We start from the raw sequence: 12,462 nt of genomic DNA on the forward strand, positions 1-12,462 counted from the left end.
AAAGGGTTGTGTCGCTCTTGTGTGACTTGCCAAGCCAGGTGCAAGACAGGTGGCACACCAAAGGCCCCCTTAATTCCACTTCCTGTGGTTGGGGTGCCCTTTGAAAGGGTAGGGGTTGACATAGTTGGCCCCCTTGACCCTCCAACAGCTTCAGGCAATAGGTTTATCCTTGTGGTAGTGGACCATGCCACTACGTACCCTGAAGCAATCCCCTTAAGGACCACTACAGCTCCTGCAGTGGCAAAGGCCCTCCTGGGAATCTTTCCCAGGGTGGGTTTCCCTAAGGAAGTGGTGTCAGACAGAGGTAGTAACTTCATGTCTGCATTCCTCAAAGCAATGTGGAAGGAGTGAGGGGTAACATACAAGTTCACTACTCCATATCATCCGCCAAAAAATGGTCTGGTTGAGAGGTTTAATAAAACTCTCAGAGGTATGATAATGCGACTCCCTGAAAAACTCAGAAGGAGATGGGGTGTACTGTTACCTTGCCTCGTTTTTGCTTACAGGGAGGTACCCCAAAAAGGAGTGGGCTTTAGCCCCTTCAAACTCCTCTTTGGGCACCCTGTGAGAGGTCACCTTCCACTTGTTAAGGAGGGTTGGGAACAACCTTTAAAAGCTCGTAAACAGAACATTGTGGACTATGTACCTGGCCTAAGATCAAGAATGGCTGAGTACATGAAATAGGCCAGTAAAATCCTTCAGGCCAGCCAGGAGGTGCAAAAGCAATGGCATGACCAGAAGGCTGTCCTGACCCAGTACCACTCAGGACTGAAGTTGTGGGTATTGGAGCCTGTGGCCCCAAGACAAATGGAGTGGACCCCATCTAATTGTTTAGAAAAGGCTGGTGAGGTTACCTACTTGGTAGACCTTGGCACTGCCAGGATTCCCCTTAGGGTGCTCCATGTTAACCGCCTAAAACCCTACTATTGCAGGGCTGATCTCACCCTGCTCATGGCAACTGACGAGGGACAGGAAGAAGAGAGTGACCCTCTTCCTGATCTCTTCTCTACCACTGAAGCTGATGGCTTAGTGGAGGGAGTAGTACTTGCAGATTGCCTTACTGCTGAGCAGAAGGACAACTGTGTAAATCTCTTAAGTCAGTTTTCTGAACTCTTTTCACTAATACCAGGTACCACTACTTGGTGTGAGCATACATTCAATACTGGATACAGTTTACCAGTCAAAAGTAAGATTTATAAGCAGCCTGGTCATGTCAGGGACTGCATAAAAAAGAGGTTCAGAAAATGTTAGACTTAGGAGTGATTGAGCCTTCAAAAAGCCCATGGGCTAGCCCAGTGGTGCTTGTCCCAAAACCTCACAGTAAGGATGGTGAAAGAAAGATAAGGTTTTGTGTTGACTATAGAGGGCTCAACCAAGTAACCAAGACAGATGCTCACCCTATAACCAGGCCAGATGAGCTCATAGATACACTGGCTTCTGCCAAGTATCTAAGCACTTTTGATTTAACTGCAGGGTATTGGCGGATTAAATTATCAGAAGATGCTAAACCCAAGACTGCCTTTTCAACCATTGGAGGGCACTATCAATTGACTGTGATGCCCTTTGGTCTGAATAATGCACCTGCCACTTTTCAAAGGTTGGTGAACACAGTCCTGCAAGGGTTGGAAGCTTTTAGTGCAGCACATCTGGATGATATAGCTGTCTTTAGCTCCACCTGGATGATCGCCTAGTCCACCTGTGGAAAGTTTTAGAGGCCCTACAAAAGGCAGGCCTCACTATCAAGGCCTCAAAGTGCCAGATAAGGCAGGGGAAAGTGATTTATCTGGGCCACCTTGTATGTGGGGAACAGATTTCACCACTGCAGGGGAAGATCCAGACCATTATGGAATGGGCTCTCCCTACAACTCAAACCCAGGTGAGAGCCTTTCTAGGCCTCACAGGGTACTATAGGAGGTTCATTAAGAATGATGGCTCCATTGCAGCTCCTCTTAATGACCTCACTAGTAAGAAGATGCCTAGAAAAGTATTGTGGACAGCTAGCTGTCAAAAAGCTTTTGATGATCTCAAACAGGCCATGTGCTCTGCACCTGTCCTAAAAAGCCCTTGCTACTCCAAAAGGTTCATAGTCCAGACTGATGCTTCTGAATTGGGGGTTGGGGCAGTGCTATCACAGCCTAATACTGAGGGCCAGCATCAACCTGTTGCTTTTATCAGCAGGAGGTTGACCCCTAGAGAAAAGCGTTGGTCTGCCATAGAGAGGGAGGCCTTTGCTGTGGTCTGGGCACTGAAAAAGTTGAGACCATACCTGTTTGGTACTCACTTTATTATTCAGACAGACCACAAACCTCTACTTTGGCTAAAACAAATGAAAGGTGAAAACCCTAAATTGTTGAGGTGGTCAATCTCCTTACAGGGAATGGACTATACAGTGAAACATAGACCTGGGAGTAGCACTCCAATGTTGATAGACTCTCCAGATATTTCCACTTAGACAATGAACACTTATCTGGGCAAGGTTAGCCTTATTGCCCCTCGTTTGGGGGGGTTGTGTAGGAAAGTACCATTTTGCCTTGCATGTTACCCCCATTTTTACTTGTGTGTATGTTTGTTCTGCTTATGTCACTGGGATCCTGCTAACCAGGACCCCAGTGCTCATAAGTTGTCCCCTGTATGTGTTCCCTGTGTGGTGCCTAACTGTATCACTGAGGCTCTGCTAACCAGAACTTCAGTGTTTATGCTCTCTCTGCTTTCACAATTGTCACTGCAGGCTAGTGACTATTTTCACCAATTCTGATTGGCACATTGGAACACCATTATAATCCCCTAATATATGGTACCTAGGTACCCAGGGTATTGGGGTTCCAGAAGATCCCTATGGGTTGCAGCATTTCTTTTGCCACACATAGGGAGCTCAGACAATTATTACACAGGACTGCCACTGCAGACTTAGTGAAATAACATCCACGTTATTTCACAGCCATTTTACACTGCACTTAAGTAACTTATAAGTCACCTATATGTCTAACCCTCACTTAGTGAAGGTTAGGTGGGAAGTTACTAAGTGTGAGCGCACCCTGGCATGAGCCCAGGTGCCCCCACATTGTTCAGGGCAATTTCCCCAGACCTTGTGAGTGCGGGGACACCATTACACACGTGAACTACATATAGGTCAATACCTATTTGTAGCTTCACAATGGTAACTCCGAACATGGCCATGTAACATGGCTAAAATCATGTAATTGTCCCCCCAAGCAAAATCTGGTATTGGGTTGCCAATCCCATGCATCCCTGGGGCTCCAGCAAGGACCCCCGGTACTGCCAAACTTGCTCTCTGTGGTTTTCTCTGCAGCTACCGCTGCTGCCAACCCTCAGACAGGTTTATGCCCCCCTGGGGCCTGGGCAGCCCAGTCCCAGGAAGTCAGAAGAAAGGATTTCCTCAGAGAGAGGGTGTTACACCCTCTCACTTTGGAAATAGGTGTTAAGAGCCTGAGAGGAGTACCCTTTCCTGGCCTCTGGAAATGCTTTGAAGGGCACAGATGGTGCCCTCCTTGCATTAGCCAGTCTTCACTGGTTCAGGGATCCCCCAGCCCCTGCTCTGGCGTGAAACTGGACAAAGGAAAGGGGAGTGACCACTCCCCTGTCCATCACCACCCCAGGCATGATGCCCAGAGCTCCTCCAGTGTGTCCCAGACCTCTGCCATCTTGAATGCAGAGGTGTGAGGGCACAATGGAGACCTCTGAGGGGTCAGTGCCAGCTGGTGACGTGAGAGACCCCTCCTGATAGGCTCTTGCCTGGTTAGGTAGCCAATACTCCTCTGAGGGCTATTTAGGGTCTCTCCTGTGGGTTTCTCGTCAGATAACGAATGCAAGAGGTCACCAGAGTTCCTCTGCACTTCCCTCTTCGACTTCTGCCAAGGATCGACCGCTGACTGCTCCAGGATGCCTGCAAAACCACAACAAAGTAGCAAGAAGACTACAAGCAACATTGTAGCGCTTAATACAGCCAGCTTTCTCAACTGTTTCCTGGTGGTGCATGCTCTGAGGGCTGTCTGCCTTCACCCTGCACTAGAAGCCAAGAAGAAATCTCCTGTGGGTCGACGGAATCTTCCCCCTGCTAATGCAGGCACCAAACTTCTGCATCTCCGCTCCTCTGGATCCCCTCTCATCTTGACGAGCGTGGTCCCTGGAACACATGAGCTGGATCCAAGTGACCCCGACAGTCCAGTGGTCCTTCTGTCCAAATTTGGTGGAGTTAAGTCCTTGTTTCCCCATGCCAGACAGTATTCCTGTGTAGTGCATGAACTGCAGCTGCTAGGGCTTCTGTGCACTTTTGCAAGACTTCCTTCATGCACAGCACAGCCCAGGTCCCCAGCACTCTGTCCTGCATTGCCCAACTCACTGAGTTGACCTCTGACTTCGTGGGACCGTCTTTTGTTGTGCTGAGACAACTGCTGTGCTCAGATTTCTTGAACGCCTTTTCAGGTGCTTTTGCGGGTGCTGCCTGCTTCTGCGTTGGCTATCTCTATTGCTGAGAGCCCCCTCTGTCTCCTCCTCCAAGGGGCGACCACCTTGTCCTTCCTGGGCCCTGGCAGCACCCAAAACCTTCAACTGCTACTCTTGCAGCTAGCAAGTCTTGTTTGTGGTCTTTCTGCGAGGAAACAACTCTACATCCTCCAGCATGCAGTGGGATATCTTTTGACCAAAGGAGAAGTTCCTGGCACCTCCTGTTGTTGCAGAATCTTTGGCTTCTTCCATTCAGAGGCAGCCCTTTTGCACCTTCATCCGGGCTTTATTGGGCTCCTGCCCCCCCTGGACACTTGCGTGACTCTTGGACGTGGTCCCCTTCCTTTGCATGTCCCCACCAGTCAGTTGTTGTCTTTGCAGAATCCCCTATCTCGATTTTACTGTCTTTCTGGGGTAGTGTGGTAACTGTACTCCTACTTTTCAGGGTCTTGGGGTGGGGTATCTTGGACACCCTTAGTGTTTTCTTAAACTCCCCGCGACCCTCTACACACTACACTAGGCATGGAGTCCATTCGTGGTTCGCATTCCACTTTTGGAGTATATGGTTTGTGTTGCCCCTAGGCCTATTTTCTCCTATTACATTCTATTGTGTTCTACAGTGTTTGCACTACTTTTCTAGGTGTTTTACTTATCTGATTTTGGTTTGTGTGTATATTTTGTGTATTTCACTTACCTCCTAAGGGAGTATATCCTCTGAGATACTTTTGGCATATTGTCACTAAAATAAACTGCCTTTATTTTTAGTAACTCTGAGTTTTGTGTTTCTTGTGATATAGTGCTATATAGTGCTATATGATATAAGTGGTATAGTAGGAGCTTTGTATGTCTCCTAGTTCAGCCTAAGCTGCTCTGCTATAGTTACCACTCTCATCCTAAGCTGCTTGAACACTAGTAATCTATTAATAAGGGATAACTGGACCTGGCACAAGGTGTAAGTACCATCAGGTACCCACTATAAGCCAGGCCAGCCTCCTTTACATATCACATGTCGGAGCCCACCTGTTAGATCATTCAGTAGTGAGTGTGAGCTTAAAGTTCAGAGGGAGTCATGTGAGCTCTATATGGACGTTAGATAGAGCTCTCCTTCTAGATGAAGATACAGTGGCGGACCTGAAAAAGGACACAGAAGAATTTTTAAAGTTAAATATTGGATCAGCTGTGGGATGCCTAGAAGCCTTTTTGATAGGGAGATTGATGAGAACAGCCTCCTTTAAAAAGAAAGCATAGAACAATATGATCAGTGTTATAGAAGAGCGCATACAGTTGATAGAAAAAGAGCTAATAGATAAAAAGGGACAAGATGAGGAGAAGGTATTGGTCAAGGCACTTCAAGAATCCCGTAATGAGCTTGTAGCCATATTAGATAGGAGAATTAAGGAGAGATACAAAGCTAATAGGATGACTTTTTTTGAATATGGGGAAAACTGTGGGAAAATATTAGCTTGGCAAATAAAATCAAAATTGATGAGTAATAAAGTGGCGGAGATTCAGGAGGATAACAAAAGAGACCCCTACAGGGGTAATAAGGAAATAGAAGAGGCATTTCAGGACTATTTTGAGGATCTGTATGCAGAGAAATTAGTTACTTCCTCAGGACTAGTTCGATCCTGGTTACAAGGTGTAAACCTTATAGCCTTAGGAGATGAGGACGAGGATAGGAATATCTTGAACAAAGGAGTAAACCAGGCTGAAGTGGAAGAGGTGATATGATTTGGAAAATCAGGGAAGGCACCAGGCCCTGATGGCCTACCCCTTGAAGTGTATAAGAGTCTTGGGGATAGCATAACTAAGATTTTTGCGTGGTTGTGTGATACTATTGTCAAGGAGGGGGCAGCTTTCCCCCCTCTTGGAGGGAGGCAACAATTACCCTGATATTAAAACCTGGGTAAGACCCTACACACTGTGAGTCTTATAGACCAATCTCTTTATTGAACTCTGATTATAAAAAATGTTGCAAAAGTTTTAGCAAGAAGATTAGGTAGGGTGGTTGAGAAATTGACTCAGGTACATCAGAAAGGGTTCATAAGAGGTAGATTTCTATGTGAGCTGACTCATGGTGTGATAGGGGCCAGATATGGCAAGTACATGTAAGGTACCCCTGGCAGTGGTGACAATAGATGCTACGACGGCTTTTGACATGGTTAATTGGGACTGTCTAATTCTCCTTTGTGAGATTCTTAACCTGGGTAGTAGGTATATAAGAGTTTTGAGTCGGATGTACCACAATCCAGTGGCTAGAATTTTAGTCAACAGTTCCCTGACCCGACCCTTTAGTATTGAGAGGGGAACTAGACAGGGGTGCCCTCTGTCGCCCTTATTATTTGATCTATATATAGAACCCCTGGCTTGTAAAATCAGAAATAATCTGTTGATACTCCCCTTCCAGTGCAGCAGCTGGTATAGGAAAGTAGCATAATATGCAGATGATTCGATGGTATATACAAGTAATCTTAAGCAATCTCTGCCGGTTTTGGAGGAGTTGATAATGGAATTTGGGGAAATCGCAGGATATGTGGTTAATAAAAGTAAAACTGAAGTTATGGTTTGGAATATGCCTGAAAATATGATTGTGGGGACTGTTAATATGATCAGAGAGCTGAAATATTTGGGTATTAGAATAGTTAGGAATCCAGGGAGGATAGCTGAGAAATTTGTCTTTAGAGTGATGCTTGAGTCATGTAAGCAGATGAAGAAGTGGGATAATTTGCTGCTTACGATTCTAGGAAGGGTGAATTTGGTTAAAATTATCCTTTTGCCGAAAATACTTTTTATTTTTAATGCTATTCCATTAAGATTTGAAAAAGTTTGGATGAAGAAACTTCAGGGCAAGATCAGCAGTTTTATATGGGTTAATAAGGGGTTCCGGATTGCTTGGAAAAAGTTGAGGCGTAGGAAGGAGAAAGGTGGATTACATTACCGGACTTACAACTGTATGCTTGGGCAATGTTTATTAAAAAAAACTCAAGGAGGGCTTGTGGGGGAGCTTCACATTCTGAATTATGGCTGATCCTGAAAGAAATGATGAAATTTGAGAAGATTGTAGAGGAGATATTTTTGTATAAATTTGGGGACCCAAAAGTTTTTAAGAAGGTGAGATTCAGAATATTGATGGACTCAGTAAAAACATGGTATGACTTGAGAAGAAACACCCACTTGCCCTATTATAGTAAATTTGCCCCGATTTGGAATTCACCGGGCTCCCCTGAATGGACTAAGGATCTGCTAGCAGCTCCCTTGAGAGAAGATGGGGTCTGTCAATGGGCACAGTTGTGTACATCAGAAGGCCTGATTCCTTATAGCGAGCTTGTAAGGGAAACAGTAGGGAACTTATCTAGATTTAAGTTCTGGCAAATAAGGATTTGGGTTGAAAGGTTGTAAAGAAGGAGTAGGTTGCACTAATCGGTGGAGAAACTTCTCCAGAAGAGCGATTTGGGAAAAAATGAACTAGCAAGATGGTATTGGACTCTCCTGGAGTCAATGGATGGGGATGCCTTGATGTTGGAGGATACCTAGAAAGACATTTCCCTAGGTAAACAAATATCAGAGATGTGGCAAGTATCCACAGCATTGTTGTATTCTACAGTCAAAACAGCTTGTTTGAGAAGGAACCATCTATTTACAATACATAGGGTTTCTTGGACCCCAGAGAAATTGTCAAGGTTAAAAGACGGTAGCAAGCCTTGCTGTCGGAAATGTGGTGCTGAAGCCATAGGTGATTTGCATTTGTTTGTGGACTGCCCCCATCTTTTGGGATTTTGGTCTGAGGTGGGTGATCGTATTAGTGAGATCATACCCTTGAAGTGTAAGGTATCCCCCTCTCTTATTATTTTCGGTTGTATACTGGGAGATAGTAGGTTAAAAAAAGATGGTGCAACATTTTTATTTTATATGATACTGCTCGCCAGAAGAGAAATATGCAAAAAATGGATTAGCCCATTGTCCCCTACGATAGGAGAATGGAAAGATTTGCTATTATATCATTTGTTTTATGATGTAAAGGGGAGAGAAATTAGTGAGAAAGTTTTGAATTTTGGAAGCCGTTAAGAAATTGGTTTGATAAATAGCCATATGGGTCCTATGATGAAATACTCTAAAGTCCGGAGGAACGGGATTATCGGTGTTCCAGAGGGTAATTTTGCCCAGAGATGGACTCTTCCCTGGTCTTGGAGTCATTTCGGGTAACTGATATAGAAGAAACCCGCATATGTTTGCTGTCTTAGGCCCCAGACCCAGGGATCATGAGAATGAGGACAAAAAAAAGAAAATAAAAAAACATGGTTGTGCAGCCACCTGAAGCTGCAGGGGATGGGCTGGAGTCTCCCCCTACCAGCATCAGCAGCACCACCACCACCAGTGGGCAGCCATCTGAGGCTGCAGGGGATGGGCTGGAGCCTCCCGCCACCAGCGGCAGCACCACCACCACCACCAATGGGCAGCCATCCTAAGCTGCAGGGGATGGGCTGGTGCTTCCCCCCACCAGGGGCTGCAGCAGCAGCACTACCACCACTGAGCTGCCGTCACTGCCGGCAGACGGTATGTAGTACTGCCTCCATGGGCTGCTGTGCGGCCTGCCCCCTGCAAATCCAGTGGGTATGACACCCACCTAAGAGACTGTGACATTGCACTACCCAGGATCAAGCTCATAGGGCACGCTGCCCCCTCCAGAACCAGTGGCTAAGACACCCACCAACCTCAGCTTCCCCAGGATCAAGAGCACAGTACATGATGCCCCCTCCAGAACCAGTGGGTAAGACACCCACCACCCCAAGCCTCCCCAGGATCAAGAGCACATGGCATGATGCCCCCTCCAGAACCAGTGTGGGAGACACCCACTTGAGAGACTGTGGCATTGCATTCCCAGGACCAAGCACAGGTCATGTTGCCCCTTCCAGGGCATGTGGTCAAGTCTCCCACCTGAGAGACTGTGGCCTTGCACTCCTCAGGACCAAGCACAGGGCATGTTGCCCCCTCCAGAGCAAGTGGGCAAGTCACCCACTTGAGAGACTGTGGCCTTGCACTCCCAGGACCACACACAGGCCTTGTTGCCCCCTCCAGGACCAGTGGTCTTGTTTCATTTCCCGGCTGAGGTGCCCCCTGTCCCCCTGAGGTGCCTGCCTATTTACCAACTGATGCCCCTGCAGTGTTCTCTCCTTGTTGATGCAGGTGACAAGTAGGGCCCTGGACTTTGGTGTTTGGCCCTATGGCCCACGTACACTGAGGACTGGGCAGTGTCCCTTAAACTGTACAATTGTATATATCTGTTGCATTGCATATTTCTTATTTATACTGTGTTGATCTTATTACACTCCCTTTAGGCTGTACTCACCGTCGTCGTCTTCGCCGTCGTTGGTGTTCGTGGTGGAGCAGCACATAGAAGGACATGGGGAAGACATGCAGCTCGGGCTCCATTGCAGCGTGGTTGTTCCCTGCATCTCCAAAGGTGAGTCCTTTCCCTTCTGTGCAGTGTTTCCGCCAGGCTTTTGATATTGTTGGTACCGCCCCGGAAAAGGTGACGGTTTCGTGTGTTAATATGGTGGGTGGAACATTGACTTCCGCCTGGCTGGAGGTGGCTATTGCCGTGGTGCCTGTTGTTTCCGACCTGGCGGTTGGTATAGTAAAATGGCTGTCTAACTAAGTTCTCACCGCTATGGTCATAATTTGGCAATACTTACCGCCAGCCTGTTGGCGGTATTACTGCCACTTTAACACTAACCGCCAGGGTTGCAATGAGGGCTATAATACTCACCTATAGACAGGACAGGGCCACAATCACAGAGCTGTGTGCTCAATTGGAACGTGATCTGATATCAGCTATCCGTCATCCCAGTGGGATCCCCCATCTTGTGCAAGTTCTATCAGTGATCCAGTTCAAGGCAACTGGTTCTTTCCAAGTGACAGTGGGCTTGGCAGCAGGAATGTCACAGCCAATGTTCTCAATAGTGCTGGAAAAGGTTTTGTCTGCCTTGGTTAAACACATGTGCAGCTACATAGCTTTCCCCCAAGTTGAAGATTTGGCCACTGTGAAGGCAGGATTCTATGCAATGGTACATATACCAAATACTATTGGGGCGATTGACGGAACACATATTGTGTTTGCCCCCCCACACAATGAACAGGTGTTCAGGAATCGGAAGAGTTTCGACTCACTCAATATGCAAATGGTGTGCCTGGCAGACCAGTACATCTCCCACATCACTGCCAAGTATCCTGTGTCAGTGCATGATGCCTACGTCCTGAGGGATAGCAGCATCCCAAATGTGATGGCACAGCCGCAGAGGCACAGGGTGTGGCTAATAGTTGAGCCAGAGTCCCCACCCAATGTAGGTCAGTGTATGCCTTCAAGAGTTATCCCTCATACCATTGTGTAAGGCTACTGTTTGTCCCTCAATACTTTCAGATGAGTCTGGCTACCCAAACCTATTGTGGTTCCTGACCCCTGTGAGGAATGCCAGGACAGGGGCTGAGAATCAGTATAATCATGCACATGGGTGAACCAGGTGGATTATAGAATCTTCCTTCGGCCTCCTGAAGGCCAGGTTCACATGCTTCCATCTGACAGGTGGATCCCTGTGCTACTCCCCTGAGAAGGTATGCCAGATAGTTGTAGCATGCTGCATGTTGCACTACTGGCCCTCAAATGACATGTGCCTTACCTGCAGGAGGAGGAGATTGGAAATGCCCCTGTGGCAGCAGTGGACCCTGAGGACAGTGAGGATAAGGAGGCAGAGGATGGGGATGTGGACAACAGAACATCAGTTATACGTCAGTACTTCCAATGACACACAGGTGAGACAGTGGAACTGACCATTCATCTGATTATTTATGTTTTCAGTGTGGCGGTAGCAGGATGTCATTCACTTCCTTTGCATCTCAAATTACTGTCACCTATGCCTTCTCATTTTGTGGATGTTGGTGTTATGACAACCGTGTACTGATGTGATGACTACAGCCAGCTACAGGTAATTATTTGTATGCTATCACAGTGTTCAGGTAATTTGCACAAGATGTAACTGTTACCATAATTACACATTTCCATCACATAAAGCACTATCACTCAAGTTGTGTCCAAGGGTGTTTATTGTAGTGAAATCTATAAATGGAATAGTACAATGGAATGGGGTGATAGTAGAGGTCCAGGGTATTGGGCCAGTCTGTTTGTAGCACAGGTCCAGTGTCCAAGGGGCCATAGGAAGGGGAGTAAAGGCTGTTCAAAGTGTACAAGTTGACAGGGTGGGACACAAGGGGGACATTCAGGAGGGTCTCATTTCCTGGAGGTGGTGTTGGTCTTGGCAAGTGTCTCAGGCATCTGTCTGGGTCACAGGGACCGTTTGCTGGGTGGTTCACCTTTTGCAGGGGGAGGGCCGCTGGTGGCCTGTGGGTCCTGTGGCAGGGCCTCCTGTCTACTAGCTGCAGCAGATGTGGTGGGCTGTTCAGTTGACTGGATAGTGGAAGAGGCCCCCTTGTTTGCTGTATATTCCCTCATGATGGTGGTCATATCAGCCAGCAGCCCTGCTATGGTGGTGTTGAGGGCCTGCAAATCTTTCCTGATCTCCTGATGGTGTACCTCCTGCAGCCACTGCTGCTCCTGCATGATGTCAAGAATCTGGCCCATCTTGTCCTGGGATTGTTGGTAGGCCCCCAGGACATTAGTGAGTGCCTCTAGGACAGTCGGTTACCTGAGCCTGTCCTCCCCCTGGAACACAGCTGTCCTCCGAGTGTCCCTATCCCCCTGTGCCTGTGTGCCCTGAACGGTGTGCCCTCTGCCACTGCCACTGACCCCAGGACCCCGATTGTCTTGGCTGTGAGGTGTGGACTGGAGTCCCTGTACAGGTGGGCACACTGCTGATTGATGTGTCCTGGAGACAGAGGTGTGGGGACGATGGGTGGGTGCTGTAGTGTTGGATACTCAGGGGGGAGGCTCTGTGGTGGACTGGGAGTGGGCTGGGGTGTCAGACTGACCAGTGGTCTCTGATGGGC

This window comes from Pleurodeles waltl, chromosome 3_1 (assembly GCF_031143425.1).
Source record: "Pleurodeles waltl isolate 20211129_DDA chromosome 3_1, aPleWal1.hap1.20221129, whole genome shotgun sequence".
Taxonomy (NCBI): domain Eukaryota; kingdom Metazoa; phylum Chordata; class Amphibia; order Caudata; family Salamandridae; genus Pleurodeles; species Pleurodeles waltl.